This window comes from Lolium perenne, chromosome 4, assembly GCF_019359855.2.
Source record: "Lolium perenne isolate Kyuss_39 chromosome 4, Kyuss_2.0, whole genome shotgun sequence".
Taxonomy (NCBI): Eukaryota; Viridiplantae; Streptophyta; class Magnoliopsida; order Poales; family Poaceae; genus Lolium; species Lolium perenne.
The window spans coordinates 332,585,170-332,603,923 of NC_067247.2; positions in this window are offsets into that span (position 1 = coordinate 332,585,170).

Below are 18,754 nucleotides of genomic sequence, written 5' to 3' on the forward strand. Positions count from 1 at the left end.
CAAATTATGACATTACTCCATGTACGATGGATAAGTTATTATAAATTTTAATGGTGAAACACACATACATAACACTGACGCTAAAATGCCGTAAGGCAAATGATTTGAATTCCACTTATTTGTGGAACCGCCATTTATGTCATATTAGAAAGGAACGCATGAAGAAACTCCATGCAAATGGATTTTTGGAGTCATTTGATTTTTGAATAAATTGGCGCTTGCAAATCTTTTCTAAAGAGAATGATTAAAATACCGTTCATAGGCCAAGAGTTGAACGGGCAACAAACTTAGTGGAAAAATACATGATGATGTACGTGGTTCACTAGGCATAGTTGTGTGCGGGAGATTCTTCTACTTCATGAAAACTTCAAACAATGAATTGAGTATATATATGTGGATATATTCGATAAGGAAGAAGTTTGAAACATTTGAATAGATTCAAATAAATTCAGCATGAAGTGGAAATCATCTTAATAGAAAATTCAAATATCTATGATTGGATCATGGTGGAAATATTTGAATTACGAGTTTTAGCGAACATCTAAGAGAGTTATAAAGTTGTTCTACAACTCACGTTTCTTGGAGTACCATAGTGATGATGAAGTATCCGAGAGATGTATCCAAACCTTGTTGGGTCAATGATGAGATAAAATATTAATGCCATTATATTTTTTTTATGGATTATGCTTTAGAGACTACCGTTTTTACACTAAATAGAGCATCATCATGATCCGTTGAAATGACACCATACAGGTTATGGCATGGGTATAAACCCTAATAGTCCTTTCTTTAAATTTTGGTCTAAACCAAAATCGGATGAATGTCTTTGTTGGTTATCCCAAAGAATTGATTGGGAATTCTTCCCACTATATAGACAAAGACAAAAGTGTTTGTCAATGTTTCTTATTTCCAAGAAATTGTTTCTAGCGAAGTTGTTGAGTGGGAGCACAATAGAACTTGATAAGGTTTATGAACCTGAATGATCAGAGTAGCGCAGCATTGGAATTGGTTCCGGAAGCGGCCACGACGATCATGGCTCCCATGACTACAAAGTGTTTTAGCCATGGAGATCGAAGTACATATTGAACCTTGTAGATATGGTTTACTTTGTGATCAAATAAATGATTTGTGGACAAAGGATTGATTTTGAACAATGATAAACCAACTACAAACAAAGAAGTTATGATGGGCCCTGACTCCGTTAAAATGGCTATACACCATGAAATCCAAGATAGATGAATATTTTTTGAAAGTAAATGGATCTATAAAATTAATGGACTTGGATGAAATATCTTTGAAGAAGCTTGACTTGTCGAAAAGCTTGACAAAGTGAGTATCGCGGAGTTGGAATCTTCACCAGATGAAATAGTCAAAGAGTTTTTGATTTCATCAGAGACGATGAAGAGGCTTGCATTTGCAAGAATTTAAGTGCGAGCGCTGAGACATATTTATAATACTTATGTAGAAGACATATAGTTGGTTATTGATGTCTACGCCCCCCTCCTTTTCCTGTAGACAGTGTTGGACCTCCAAGAGCAGAGGTTTGTAGAACAGCAGCAAGTTTTCCCTTAAGTGGATCACCCAAGGTTTATCGAACTCAGGGAGGAAGAGGTCAAAGATATCCCTCTCATGCAACCCTGCAACCACAAAGCAAGAAGTCTCTTGTGTCCCCAACACACCTAATAGGTGCACTAGTTCGGCGAAGAGATAGTGAAATACAGGTGGTGTGAATAAATAGTAGCAACGGCACCAGAAAAGTGCTTTGCCCAGGACAGTAAACAAGCAGTAGTAACGCAGCAGTAGTAACGCAGTAAAACAGTAAACAAGCAGCGATAGCAGTATTTAGGAACAAGGCCTAGGGATCATACTTTCACTAGTGGACACTCTCAACATTGATCACATAACAGAATAGATAAATGCATACTCTACACTCTCTTGTTGGATGATGAACACATTGCGTAGGATTACACGAACCCTCAATGCCGGAGTTAACAAGCTCCACAATTCAATGTTCATATTTAAATAACCTTAGAGTGTAAGATAGATCAACATAACTAAACCAAGTACTAACATAGCATGCACACTGTCACCTTCATGCTAAGAAAGGAGGCATAGATCATATCAATACTATCATAGCAATAGTTAACTTCATAATCTACAAGAGATCATAATCATAGCCTACGCCAAGTACTAACACGGATGCACACACTGTCACCATTACACCGTGCAGGAGGAATAAAACTACTTTAATAACATCACTAGAGTAGCACATAGATAAATTATGATACAAAACTCATATGAATCTCAATCATGTAAAGTAGCTCATGAGATTATTGTATTGAGGTACATGGGAGAGAGATGAACCACATAGCTACAGCGGAGCCCTCAGCCTCGGGGGTGGATTACTCCCTCCTCATCATGGAGGCAGCGATGGCGGTGAAGATGGCGGTGAAGACGGCGGTGGAGATGGCTCCGGGGCAATTCCCGTCCGGCAGGGTGCCGGAACAGCGACTTCTGTCCCCCGAATTGGACTTTCGCGATGGCGGCGGCTCTGGATGGTTTTCTCTGTTTCCGTCGAACTGGTCGATGTTTTTAGGTCAGGGACGAATATATAGGCGGAGAGGCGGCGCAAGGAGGCGGCTGGGGCCCCCACACCATAGGCTGGCGTGGCCAGGGGGCCACCCGCGCCGCCTTATGGTGTGGGCCCCCTGCTGCCCGCCTCCGACTCTCCTTCGGTGTTCCGGAAGCTTCCGGGAATTCTAAGACTTTCAGTGTTGATTTCGTCCGATTCCGAAAATATTTCCTTACTAGGATTTCTGAAACCAAAAACAGCAGAAAAACAAGAATCGGCCTTTCGGCATCTCGTCAATAGGTTAGTTCCGGAAAACGCATAAATATGACATAAAATGTGAACAAAACATGTCGGTATCATCAATAATGTGGCATGGAACATAAGAAATTATCGATACGTTGGAGACGTATCAGCATCCCCAAGCTTAGTTCCTGCTCGTCCCGAGCAGGTAAACGATAAACAAAGATAATTTCTGGAGTGACATGCCATCATAACCTTGATCATAATATTGTAAGCATATGTAGTGAATGCAGCGATCAAAACAATGTATATGACATGAGTAAACAAGTGAATCATATAGCAAAGACTTTTCATGAATAGTACTTCAAGACAAGCATCAATAAGTCTTGCATAAGAGTTAACTCATAAAGAAATAATTCAAAGTAAAGGCGTTGAAGCAACACAAAGGAAGATGAAGTTTCAGCGGTTGCTTTCAACTTATAACATGTATATCTCATGGATAATTGTCAACATAAAGTAATATAATAAGTGCAATATGCAAGTATGTAGGAATCAATGCACAGTTCACACAAGTGTTTGCTTCTTGAGGTGGAGAGAGATAGGTGAACTGACTCAACATAAAAGTAAAAAGAATGGTCCTTCAAAGAGGAAAGCATCGATTGCTATATTTGTGCTAGAGCTTTGATTTTGAAAACAAGAAACAATTTTGTCAACGGTAGTAATAAAGCATATGTATCATGTAAATTATATCTTACAAGTTGCAAGCCTCATGCATAGTATACTAATAGTGCCCGCACCTTGTCCTAATTAGCTTGGACTACCGGGATTATCGCAATGCACATGTTTTAACCAAGTGTCACAAAGGGGTACCTCTATGCCGCCTGTACAAAGGTCTAAGGAGAAAGCTCGCATTGGATTTCTCGCTATTGATTATTCTCAACTTAGACATCCATACCGGGACAACATAGACAACAGATAATGGACTCCTCTTTTATGCATAAGCATGTAGCAACAATTAATTTTCTCATATGAGATTGAGGATATATGTCCAAAACTGAAACTTCCACCATGGATCATGGCTTTAGTTAGCGGCCCAATGTTCTTCTCTAACAATATGCACGCTCTAACCATAAGGTGGTAGATCGCTCTTACTTCAGACAAGACGAACATGCATAGCAACTCACATGAAATTCAACAAAAGGTAGTTGATGGCGTCCCCAGGAACATGGTTATCGCACAACGAGCAACTTAATAAGAGATAAAGTGCATAAGTACATATTCAATACCACAATAGTTTTTAAGCTATTTGTCCCATGAGCTATATATTGTAAAGGTGAATGATGGAATTTTAAAGGTAGCACTCAAGCAATTTACTTTGGAATGGCGAAGAAATACCATGTAGTAGGTAGATATGGTGGACACAAATGGCATAGTGGTTGGCTCAAGGATTTTGGATGCATGAGAAGTATTCCCTCTCGATACAAGGTTTAGGCTAGCAAGGCTATTTGAAAAAAACACAAGGATGAAGCGGTGCAGCAAAACTCACATAAAAGACATATTGAAAACATTATAAGACTCTACACCGTCTTCCTTGTTGTTCAAACTCAATACTAGAAATTATCTAGACTTCAGAGAAACCAAATATGCAAACCAAATTTTAGCATGCTCTATGTATTTCTTCATTAGTAGGTGCAAAGTATATGATGCAAGAGCTTAAACATGAGCACAACAATTGCCAAGTATCACATTACCCAAGACATTATAGCAATTTACTACATGTATCATTTTCCAATTCCAACCATATAACAATTTAACGAAGCAGTTTCAACCTTCGCCATGAAAATTAAAAGCTAAGAACACATGTGTTCATATGAACCAGCGGAGCGTGTCTCTCTCCCACACAAGCATTTATTCAAACAAAAACAAAAACGAAAGCACACAGACGCTCCAAGTAAAGTACATAAGATGTGACCGAATAAAAATATAGTTTGAAGAGAAGGAACCTGATAATTTTGTCAATGAAGAAGGGGATGCCTTGGGCATCCCCAAGCTTAGATGCTTGAGTCTTCTCGATATATGCAGGGGTGAACCACCGGGGCATCCCCAAGCTTAGACTTTTCACTCTTCTTGATCGTAGTATATCATCCTCCTCTCTTGACCCTTGAAAACTTCCTTCACACCAAACTTCTCATAAACTTCATTAGAGGGGTTAGTACATAATCAAAAACTCACATGTTCAGAGGTGACACAATCATTCTTAACACTTCTGGACATTTCTCAAAGCTACTGGAAGGTAATGGAACAAAGAAATCCACCCAACACAGCGAAAGAAGCAATGCGAAATAAAAGGCAGAATCTGTCAAAACAGAACAGTCCGTAAAGACGAATTTTTAATAAATACTTCCGTTGCTCAGATCAGAAAACTCAAAACTAATGAAAGTTGCGTACATATCTGAGGAACACGCACGTAAATTGGCATATTTTTCTGAGTTACCTACAGAGAAAACAGCCCAGATTCGTGACAGATAGAAATCTGTTTCTGCGCAGAAATCCAAATCTAGTATCTACCTTCGATTAGAGGCTTCACTTGGCACAACAAAACACAAAACTAAGATAAGAAGAGGTTGCTACAGTAGTAAACAACTTCCAAGACACAAATATAAAACAAAGTACTGTAGCAAAATAACACATGGGTTATCTCCCAAGAAGTTCTTCCTTTATAGCCATTAAGATGGGCTCAGCAGTTTTAATGATCCACTCGCAGGAAATAGTATTTGAAGCAAAAAGAGAGCTTCAAGAGGCAAATTCAAAACAAATTTAAGTCTAACATGCTTCCTATGAAGAGGAATCTTGTATACAAATGAATGCATGAAGAACAAAGTGACAAGCATAAGCGGATAAAACACGAGTAACTTCAAGATTCTCAACATAAAGAGGGGAAACTTAATATTATTAAAATGCATACGACCATATTTACCTCTCTCATAATAACTTTCAGTAGCATCATTGATGAAATCCGCAATATACCCATCACTTAAAACATTCTTATCATGGTTCATATGCATAGAAGTATCATTAAATTTGGCATAAGAAGAGTTATTCTCATTAATAGTAATTGGAGCAAGATTATTATCAAGAATTTGAACATGGTAAACAAGTTGCATATTAAGGGAATTGTTTTTGGTAATCCAATCATGACTATGACAAGTTTCATAAGGATAGTTAGAACCTATATCATAGCGTTCTTTATAATAATCATCAAAGATCGGAGGCACAGTGTCATCATAAGAAATAGAATAGTTATCTTTCACAGTCGGTTTATCTGTGTCCACACCATCATTGTTATTAGAAGGAGATGTATCAAGAACATAATGACCAGTAGCAAAAGGATTTTCAAACACCTCTTCCCCAAGCTTAGAGCTTTCTATATCATTATGGGAGGAAGCATGGATAGCACTGACACTATGGCAATTATTGTCATCATCATTTTCAGAATTAGTTTCCCAGAGATTTGCAATATCAAAAGTAGTGTGCTCATTCAAATCATGATTGCTAATATATGTAGAGGGCATAGGAAGATCATCGTATTCAGATTCATTATCACAATAATCATTAGGAGCAACATACTTACGGTTACCTAGCGTTATCTCATTCACGCGGGGATACGCCGTTACCTCTTTCTTTTTATTCTCCTTCTTCTTCTTCTTCTTCTTCTTCTTCTTCTTCTTCGTTCCCTTCTTCTTCTTCTTCTCTTCCTTCTCCTCATTCCCTTCTTTAGGAGGAAGAGGCTTGAAGGGTAGCTTGTCCGCATAACCTGATTTACTTTTAGAAACAATAGAAGAAACTTGGGAGGATCCCTCCTTTTCATTAATTAGTTGAAAATACACAGCGGTCCTATCATATTTTGGCAAGGTGTCATCTTCTAAAATATTTTGTATGTAAGTATTTGTATGGGTATTATCAATGCAATAAGAAAAACACCCATGCAGGACATCATCAATATCAAGATCACTCATATGTAACAAAGAGATTTTTCTCGACAGTTCTTCACACCCCAAAAATAAAGTAAGTTCATCATGCTGATTAGGAGTAATTTCATCATCACAATACAAATTTGCAGCACTCATTGGGTTCAAATTATCATTGGAGGAGCATTGAAAATTAAAATGACCCACTTCATGGCAAACTTCACAAATAAAAGGATAGAGGGCACAAACTTTTTTACCAGGATCATCTAGAGTCCTAGCCCACTTTCTAGTTTTTTCATTAATATGATGGATACAATATTCATCTTCGATTTGATTAATTCCACAAGGTCTATGCATTCCACAAAAATTAACATGCTTATAGGAAATAGCACTCTTAGGAGTTTGAGCATGCTTATTGCAATAATTAACAACAATTTCATTCTTCATGCAAGCCTCTTTAAATGGTTCATGATACTTATCAAAATTATTCTTAGGCAATTCAAAATGAGAAGCAAAGGCTTTATAAAGATTTGCAGCAACTTGAGAGTCAAGACCATAAGTAGCACTCATATTTCGAAATTTATCGGTATCCATAAAAGCTTCAATGCATTCCTAATCGTAATTTATACCTGACTCTTTACCTTCTTTGTTCTCCCATCCTTCAGTGTTCTCCTCAATCCGATCAAGAAGATCCCACCTAGCTTCAACCTCCTTGCTTGTGAAAGATCCCTCCGAACACGCGTCCAGATAGTCCTTGTGTTGTCCTGAAAGCCTCGCATAAAAATTGTTAACAATAACATTACGGGGGAGCTCATGAATGGGACATTTGAGCATTAGTGACTTCAGTCTCCCCCACGCTTGAGAAATACTCTCTCCATCACGAGGATAAAAGTTATAAATATAATTCCTATCAATATGCACTTCATGAGGAGGATAAAATTTAGAATAAAAGAGAGATGCAATTTCCTCCCAACCAAGAAAATGTCTATTCTCCAACAATTTATACCAATGCGCCGCTTTACCGGACAAATAAACAGAGAATAGCTTCTTCCTCACTTCATCCATAGAGATACCTGCACACTTGAATAACCCGCATAATTCGTGCAAAAACAGTAAATGATCTCTAGGATGGACAGTTCCATCCCCTTTATAGTGGTTGTCCATAACACGTTCAATAATTTTCATAGGTATTTTATACGGAATACTTTCAGCAGGTGGATTTAAAATATCAGAAGCATCATTAGAGTTCTCGCATATGGGAGATAAAGCATTATCAGAGCAAAATATTTCTTCCAAAGCTGAGGAGCAAAAAAGATTATTTTTATATAAACTAGCTTCCCCAAGCTTAGACTTATCCATAGTATTAGCAGTAATTGCATTCATACTAATAACATCGCTACTAGCATGCAAATAAGGTTCCATAGGTTTTTTAATTTTCGCATCAAACAATTCTAAATCAGGAAAAAGATTAAAAAGCTCACCAATTTTTTTGTTGTTTTCCATTATGCCTAACTAGTGAAAATAAAAACAAGAAACAAAAAGATGCAACTGCAGAATCTAAAGGAAATAGCTTCGAGTACTTACAACGGCGCCGGAAAATAGCTTAGTAGCCGAGATCCGGAGTGTGAGTACCTTTTACCTTTCCTCCCCGGCAACGGCGCCAGAAAATAGCTTGATGTCTACGCCCCCCTCCTTTTCCTGTAGACAGTGTTGGGCCTCCAAGAGCAGAGGTTTGTAGAACAGCAGCAAGTTTTCCCTTAAGTGGATCACCCAAGGTTTATCGAACTCAGGGAGGAAGAGGTCAAAGATATCCCTCTCATGCAACCCTGCAACCACAAAGCAAGAAGTCTCTTGTGTCCCCAACACACCTAATAGGTGCACTAGTTCGGTGAAGAGATAGTGAAATACAGGTGGTATGAATAAATAGTAGCAACGGCACCAGAAAAGTGCTTTGCCCAGGACAGTAAACAAGCAAAGAGTAACGCAACAAAGAGTAACACAAAGAAACAAGAAACAAGCAGCGATAGCAGTATTTAGGAACAAGGCCTAGGGATCATACTTTCACTAGTGGACACTCTCAACATTGGTCACATAACAGAATAGATAAATGCATACTCTACACTCTCTTGTTGGATGATGAACACATTGCGTAGGATTACACGAACCCTCAATGCCGGAGTTAACAAGCTCCACAATTCAATGTTCATATTTAAATAACCTTAGAGTGTAAGTTAGATCAACATAACTAAACCAAGTACTAACATAGCATGCACACTGTCACCTTCATGCTAAGAAAGGAGGCATAGATCATATCAATACTATCATAGCAATAGTTAACTTCATAATCTACAAGAGATCATAATAATAGCCTACGCCAAGTACTAACACGGATGCACACACTGTCACCATTACACCGTGCAGGAGGAATAAAACTACTTTAATAACATCACTAGAGTAGCACATAGATAAATTGTGATACAAAACTCATATGAATCTCAATCATGTAAAGCAGCTCATGAGATTATTGTATTGAGGTACATGGGAGAGAGATGAACCACATAGCTACAGCGGAGCCCTCAGCCTCGGGGGTGGATTACTCCCTCCTCATCATGGAGGCAGCGATGGCGGTGAAGATGGCGGTGAAGACGGCGGTGGAGATGGCTCCGGGGGCAATTCCCCGTCCCAGCAGGGTGCCGGAACATCGACTTCTGTCCCCCGAATTGGACTTTCGCGATGGCGGCGGCTCTGGATGGTTTTCTCTGTTTCCGTCGAACTGGTCGATGTTTTTAGGTCAGGGACGAATATATAGGCGGAGAGGCGGCGCAAGGAGGCGGCTGGGGCCCCCACACCATAGGCTGGCGCGGCCAGGGGGCCACCCGCGCCGCCTTATGGTGTGGGCCCCCTGCTGCCCGCCTCCGACTCTCCTTCGGTGTTCCGGAAGCTTCCGGGAATTCTAAGACTTTCGGTGTTGATTTCGTCCGATTCCGAAAATATTTCCTTACTAGGATTTCTGAAACCAAAAACAGCAGAGGCCTTTCGGCATCTCGTCAATAGGTTAGTTCCGGAAAACGCATAAATATGACATAAAATGTGAACAAAACATGTCGGTATCATCAATAATGTGGCATGGAACATAAGAAATTATCGATACGTCGGAGACGTATCAGTTATAAATAATGTAATTACATACTTGATTAAAAGGTTTCATTGAAAAATTAACTTCAATGAAAGTGATATGGACTGAAACAAATTTAGTGTCAAGATCTATGAAGATAGATTGAAACACATAAATAAGTTTACGTCAAAGTACATAGGATGGATATTGAAGTAGTTCAATAAAGAAATATTAAGAAAATGTTCTTGTCATGTGAAGGTTTAACAAGACTTGAGTGTATCTGACACTCAATGAGTAAAAACACATGAGTGATTATAGATCACGAATAATATGTACACAATCAGATGTCCTATGCTCTAAAAGTGTTATGAGCATGTACCAGAATGATTCATGTGATGATCATTGAAAAACAGTAAGAATATTCTTGAGTACTTAAGAAGAACCAAGTATATATATATATAATTTTGTATGGAGAAATGACAAACAAATCGCTGTAAGGTGTTACACCGATATTGGTTTTGTCACATATAAAATATAATTTCAATCTCAAATTTGACTAAGTGTTGTTTAAAAGGTAGCACAATGAGTTAGAAGTTGTCTATGTTAGATTTAGAAGAGTTCTAAATATTGTGACGGATTCTACAAACGAAAGGCAGAGTATGTCATTGTTTTGACAATGACTGAGGATGTTAAGTCAAGAAGTTCTTTGAGGACTTTGTGTAGTTCCGATAGTGTCAGAACTTTGAAACTATATTGTGTGTGACAATATTAGTGACATATTTCAGACCGCGGAATTAAGGTTCCACCAGAAGACCAAACATATTTAATGCCGACTCATTTGAAAATGAGTGATGCGTTGAGACGCAAATGAATTACAAAATACGTACGGTTCTAAGCATGTCAGATCCGTTGACTAAAACCTCTCTCGTGAGCAAAACATGATAAAGCACCGGAAGGCCAAGGTGTTATATCTTTACAAATGTAAACTAGATTATTGACTCTAGTGCAAGTGGGAGACTGAAGGAGATATGCCCTAGAGGCAATAATAAAGTGGTTATTATTTATATCTTTATGTTTATGATAAATGTTTATATATCATGCTATAATTGTATTAACCGAAATATTAGTACATGTGTGATATGTAGACAAACAAAGAAGTCCCTAGTATGCCTCTTAACTAGCTTGTTGATTAATGGATGATTAGTTTCATAATTATGAACATTGGATGTTATTAATAACAAGGTTATATCATTGTATGAATGATGTAATGGACACACCCAATTAAGCGTAGCATAAGATCTCGTCATTAAGTTATTTGCTATAAGCTTTCGATACATAGTTACCTAGTCCTTATGACCATGAGATCAAGTAAATCACTTATACCGGAAAGGTACTTTGATTACACCAAACGCCACTGCGTAAATGGGTGGTTATAAAGGTGGTATTAAGTATCCGGAAAGTATGAGTTGAGGCATATGGATCAACAGTGGGATTTGTCCATCCCGATGACGGATAGATATACTCTGGGCCCTCTCGGTGGAATATCGTCTAATGTCTTGCAAGCATATGAATGAGTTCATAAGAGACCACATACCACGGTACGAGTAAAGAGTACTTGTCAGGAGACGAGGTTGAACAAGGTATAGAGTGATACCGAAGATCAAACCTCGGACAAGTAAAATATCGCGTGACAAAGGGAATTGGTATTGTATGTGAATGGTTCTTTCAATCACTAAAGTCATCGTTGAATATGTGGGAGCCATTATGGATCTCCAGATCCCGCTATTGGTTATTGGTCGGAGTGAGTACTCAACCATGTCCGCATAGTTCACGAACTCTAGGGTGACACACTTAAAGTTGGATGTTGAAATGGTAGAACTTGAATATGGAATGGAGTTCGAATATTTGTTCGGAGTCCCGGATGAGATCCCGGACATCACGAGGAGTTCCGGAATGGTCCGGAGAATAAGATTCATATATAGGATGTCATTTTATGTGAATTAAAATGATACGGAAGGTTCTATGGAAGGTTCTAGAAGGTTCTAGAAAAGTCCGGAAGAAACCACCAAGGAAGGTGGAGTCCCGGTGGGACTCCACCTCCATGGCCGGCCAACCCTAGTGGGGGAGGAGTCCCAAGTGGACTCCCCCTTAGAGGGCCGGCCACCCCCCCATATGGAAGGGGGGAATCCCACCCCAAGTGGGATTCCCACCCTAGGTAGGTTTCCTTTTCATATGGAAGGTTTTGGTTTCGGGTCTTATTCGAAGACTTGGAGTCCAACACTTGGGGTTCCACCTATATAATGAGGGGCCAAGGGAGGGGGCCAGCCACCCTAAGACCACAAGCTGGCCGCCCCATTGAAGTGGCCGGCCACCCCCTCCCAAACCCTAGCCGCCCCCCCTCTCCTCCATATCTCCCGCGTAGCTTTAGCGAAGCTCCGCCGGAGTTCTCCACCGCCACCGACACCACGCCGTCGTGCTGTCGGATTCAAGAGGAGCTACTACTTCCGCTGCCCGCTGGAACGGGAGGTGGACGTCGTCTTCATCAACAACCGAACGTGTGACCGAGTACGGAGGTGCTGCCCGTTCGTGGCGCCGGAAGCGATCGTGATCAAGATCTTCTACGCGCTTTTGCAAGCGGCAAGTGAACGTCTACCGCAGCAACAAGAGCCTCATCTTGTAGGCTTTGGAATCTCTTCAAGGGTGAGACTCGATACCCCCTTGTTGCTACCGTCTTCTAGATTGCATCTTGGCTTGGATTGCGTGTTCGCGGTAGGAATTTTTTTATTTTCTATGCAACGTTATCCTACAGTTCATATGTTGCATGTAAGCTTATACCTAACCCCACTTGTAAGCTTTAAGTGGGTTCTACAGCCTGACCTTAGTCCACGGTCAGTCGAAGGATGTGGATTAACGAAAACACATCGTTTGGTTATTCTGAGGCTAGTTTCGAAGGAGGAGGGCAAAAGCGGGGAAAGTTAGCACCCATGAGGAAAACTGAGCAATAGAAGCCTTAGTGGGACATGAAGATAAAATTCAAACATTTTAATTATTCTAGTCTATGATACATGTAAGGTGTATCCATGAACTTTGTAGTTTATTATGTGACATTCCAATATAACTGCGTCATAATTAGAGTTTCCACCATGTGTTAATATTTTATGGTATTTCCCACAAAATTCAATTTATTTGGGTTATAACACTAAAGTGAAGGATTCATGTAAACGGACCTAGGATTTTTTCAACATCATTTTCCGGGAAATACGAGACTTGGTGACGAACAAACTCACTAGAATACCGAGTAGCCGCCGTGTGAAGCCCACAATGCCAACACAAACCTAGGCCACGCCATGGTTCGGACTGGTGCCTCGGTTGTTATGATGGACTTGATTTCAATCCCCATGTCTTGGTGTGGACCTAAAAAACTATGTAATTCCTAGTACTCGCGAATTCCCAAGGAGGTTGCCGAGAACATAGAAACAAAACAAAAAAGATAGAAGCACCGAAGATTGGAGAGGGAAATGCTGCCAGAGTCGTCATTGGTTGCTACTTCGACTCCTAGAACACCGTCTCCATCTCCTACATGATGAAGATGTAGTATTCCACCTCAGACTACGGATTCTTGGCAGTAGCTTGATCTCTATCTCTCTCTGTATTTACTATCAGTGTTTCAGAACCATATGATCTTCCCTACATTAATATGGCCATCTATTTAATTCCCCTAAATTGGACCTTTTGATTATGTGATGAGTTATGATATTGTAATTTTCATTATGTTCTTATGCATATTATTAACCCGTTCATGTGTATATGTATTGATCAACTAGTATGCTAGATGGAGTAAACTACTAGTAACAACTGGATAGTGATAAAAAATCTAGTAACTACTATGTTTTTTTACCTTTCCATTGTTTACCCCAGTAGGGATAAATGAATACATGTGTTCTAATTTATAGTGACAACAAAGGTGATATTGTTTGTTATGGGGTATCATATTTATTATTCAACATCATGTCAAAGTCCTAAAGCAATATTTTCTGACTCATGAAAGTTCAGCCACTTAATTCTTAGTATTTATATTTTTTCTCTTACTAGGGGAGTATTAGGGAGATGTGTTGCGTCATCTCTGTTTATTGGTTCGTAATGATCATATGAATGCGAATAAAACACTACATAGAAGTTGCATCGATATAATCTTGTCTAGAAAAGTTGTATTTGTGCCACACGTTTATGATAGGGTAATCAAGTGAACCCATGAACCTGGTCTATTTTTATGCAAAAGAAACACATTTTACTTTACTTTACTTTACTTTGCACACACTTTTATTTTCTATAATTACTTATTCTGAAAATACAAAAATATCTACTTTGCTTTCATTTATAATTTGCATCCTAGACCCACGACAACAACACTTTTCTAGCAACATTTCATTTACATTTACTATTTATTTTATTTTATTTACTTTATTTTGTTTTCATCCCGCTTGCACGTATGTTGTGTGCTTGATAACCACAACCACTACGGTGGAATTAGGGACACAATACATCATCTTTGTTTTGAAGGTTGTTAGAATAAGAGGAAGAGAGAAATGTACTATTTCCCCGAGAGTTCAATATTAACCCTAAGTCACTCTTGTGGGAAAAAGTCCGCTTGGTACAATACTTTGCGCTTGCAGTTCCATTGAGTTGGTGAATACATAATTTGTTTCCCTCAATATGGCCTATCCATATCCCAACAAAAGTAAAGAATTCATGCATGCTCATCCCCGAGAGGTGCCCATTGCCATCATAACACTACCAAAAGAGCAAGGAAAGGACAATATTGAGGAGCAACACCAGGAGGTCACCAAGGAGATAAAAGCACCATTTTAACACCATGGCATCACTGGATCAAATCCACACTATTGAGCATGAGCCACAGGATAGATTTAGCCGTGGTGTCGTGCTCATGCACATACCTGTACAACGTGATCATGGAATTGGTGGAGGACAGTGAGACGGAGACGCTCCAGCGAACGATGACACAAGGAGCGACCAGACTCGTCCCGAAGGCACCAATTATGGTAGTCGAGGAAAGGGTATTGAGGGAGGAGTTCCGGAATTAGAGGGAAGAGGAACAGTGTGGGTGGAGCAGGGTTAGGGTAATAGAGCAAGCAATTTGGGCTCGGGTTGGACCAAATGGTCCCTGCCCCAATTAAGATAATAGGATCGCTTAACCCTTAATTTTTCTTAAAATTTTAAATAATCAACCCTATAGTTTTACTTACTCTAAATATTCCTTAAAATAGTTAAAATATAATTAAAGTATTATTTTAATTTCTATAAAATAGGAATGTTAATCAAAATTTAATTATGATAAACACTTAAATTGTGAAAATAAAAACTTATCCATGCTTCAATGAAAATAAATCATTATTTGATTAAATAGATATTAATTAAAAATTTAAATTTATATATGTATTTTATGTAATATTATTTGATTATATAAGATCTTTATTTATTATTAAGAAAACCGAGTATAGTCGATTGAAATAAATAAAAATATAAAATTAATAGTCGGCGTAATTCTTTAAATTCTACTACTGACATTGGTGACTAATTTGGAAATAAACCACAGGCATGTCATTATTTATGCATAATAGGATATTGCCAACTCTTCGAACATTTTTTACTTCTAGATCGATGATGCAAGTTTTAGAACCCGAAGTTCTATTGCTAGCCAAAGCCTTGAACTGCACTATCCTGTAGTTACCAGACAAGTTCATTCTTTCTCATGTCATTTAATTACTTTTATCAAGCTATTTGCAAACTATGTCATGCTATTGCTTCCGTCAAGTGAACTTCTAGTTATTCCTATCAATTTACTATGCTGTGGCCAATGAGACCATTAATTTTATTGTTGAGGTGGAGGTTCCACTGTGCCAGGTTTATGAATCTAAGAAGAACAACAAATGTTGGCTCAGAGGGGTAATTGTGGAAGATTCCACATTATAATTTGACGAATATGCTGTGTCATGGGGGAAGGGCGGTACATGTCATAGAGCCTTAGAATTGTACACACACCAAGGGTTTAGGGTTTTCAAACCAGAAAGGCGAAGGATGCACTTGTGGATAAAGTGGAGCACCTATGTAGAGCATAAAGAATCGTGAGAAGTCATTTCTTGTTCCGAAGGAACTTTAATCGATGCGAGAAATGAACCATCTGAGATTCCAACAATCTGTGCGAACATAGATTTTCTGAATAAAACTTGACTTTTCAACAAATGATCACAAAAAAAAACGCATATCTATGACTTATATTCACAACTGTAGCTAGATCATTGAAACCCTCATCTCCAATCTAAACTTGTTAAGTACGCATGTACTTGCCTCTATATATTCCATAACCTCTGGTTAAGCTGATGGCTGAAGAGGAAGTACACAAGATTCCTCTGCAAGAGGAGGAGGTCTACTATGAAGAACCAAATCTACCAGGTGGAGTCGAGTACTTCATCGCATATGGAGCTAAGGGCGACATATGATAAACAAGTTGTAGAATACGATAAGTGTATCATAATCTTAAATAAATGGTAGAGGTAGCATGGTATTGATTGTTGTAGTAACAATAATAGTTTCGTTGTATCAAGTGTTGCCTACTTAGTGAACTGAGGAGGACCTTGAACCTTTATTTAATTTTGGCATGTAATAAATAGTTTGTCAGCGAGCTAACTGTTGAGTCTCCGCACGAACCCAACCGCACCCTCCCGCACCCAACCCTCCCGCCGCCGGTAGCGCCGCTGGGCAAAGACCGCGTGGCGTGGCGGTGGCGGCGGTTCTCCTCCTGCTGCGTGGGGAGGCGGCGGCCAGGACCTCCCTCGATGCTGGCGATGGAGGGTAGGGATGGTGGCGACCTGATCAGCGATGCAGATCTCGTCGGGGTCGATCCATTTCTCAGGCAACGACATGCTGGGGGTGTCTGGAGGCGCTGGCCAGTAGGTGCCGCACAGGTCTTCTATCTATGCTGCAAATCCTGATGCATCTCCCCGCCTCCCGATGGCGCGAGGTGGTGCTCCTGGGATTCTCCCGCAGCTCGAGGACGCCTAGGGCAGCAACCCTGGGTATGATGGTGGAGGCGGCCCTCTTCTTTGCCGGAAATGGTCGACCAGAGGATGGTGTGGTGGGTCTAACGATCCGTCACCGAGTCCCGGCGGCGCGGCGGAAGGCATGGTAGCCAGCGATGGCCGAGCCATGACTGCGTTCACGGCGGGTTGGTGGCATGTTAATGCATGGCCATCCAGATTTTTGCCGGTGGAGGGTCGGCCGGGTGCAAGGAGTTGCTCATTTGCTTGGTGTCGCTGCTTTGCCTCGGCCAGCCTGGGATGGTCGGCGGCGTTGGGGCCCGGCCTGAATAATGGTGGCGGTCCTATGGGTCTTTCTTGTGTGAAGATGAAGACCTCCTGAGGTATGTCCGTCTTGATCTGGCCGAAGTGATCAGTTCCAAAAGGCTCCGCCAGCAAATGGAACAGTGCACCTTATGCCTGGAGTTTGCTGGATTGGGTGGTATTCTGTCGTGCATACCCATGCTTTTATTCCGACCGTTTGGTTCTCGAGGGTGTGGCGGGAAGCTCTGTTCTGTGTTGTCATCAAGTGACATTGATACATGGTGAAGTCAGAAGAAGAGAATATCATGAAGGCCGGATTGGAGGACTAGCTAAGGGAGGTTCGATTCTCTACGCTATTGAGGGACTTTCTTGTTGTCCTGGGCTTCACAACAGTGGTATGTAACTGGGGTCGACAACACATGTGAAGTTCAGAGTCCTACCTTTCAGGGTAAAAATCCAAGGTCTGGGCTTAATTGGTTGTGCCTGGCAATGATCTTGTTGAAGCCATTATTCTGAGAGTGGGGACTATCTTCGGGTGAAAACCTAAGATCTTTGATCGGGCGATGACGATGCTGGTGCACTGTTCGCTTCTTGGAGGCGTCGCTTTGGAGAGTCTGAAATTCAGGTATTGTCTTGGTGGTGGTAGCATTTCTGTTGCTAGATGCTGGAATACTGTAGCGGGGCTTTTATTTCTTAGTCCTCTTTTTTAGTTGTGTGCATCTATACCATTAGGGTATTGCGTTGTTGCAAAGGCTGGGTGTAATTGGTATCTTATGATATTAATATATTCCCTTTATCGAAAAAATAGTTTGTCAACATTGACCTGTAATGTTTCTGTTGTATTCATCTAAGGGATGTAATTTTATCTAGTTTTCGGAGGACATGCAACAAGAAGTAACTATTAGGTCAACATTAAGAACCATTTGATCCAAGCCTCTACCTTGATGCAAATATTTTTTAAAATGAGATGGAGAATGACAGCCTCTGAGTTGATTTAGCTATAGTCACTGACATATGGTTGCATGATGGATGTGGCCGAAACTATGTCTTGGAAACCATTCAAAAAAAAAACTATGTCTTGGAAGAGGGTCTGTTTCCTTTTTGAGAATCTTCAAAAAGAAATTCTTTTTTTCCCCTTTCAAACAGGGATATGCCTTCGTAGTACTCCTTAACCCAAGGAGGCCCATAAATCCCGGAAACCTGTCAGGCATCCTGCACTTTGTGGCTTTTATTTCAGACGATAAAAACAAGCAACAGGATCACTGTCGAACAGCTAGCAGCAAAAGAGAGCTATTGCCAGAGTGAAAAAGGAAGATAGTTCACAGCGCTGACAGATAGCAAAGCCCCACCATCCAAGTCCTACTACCAGCGATCGAAGTCCTACGAAGCTAAAGCCCTAGCTCCCAGGGAGGCCGTGGGTTCGGCTGTTCATCCACACGCTCGTCGACACGTGCCGCCCGTCCTCTCCCGCCTCTCGGTAGATCGAGCTCGAGTTATCCAT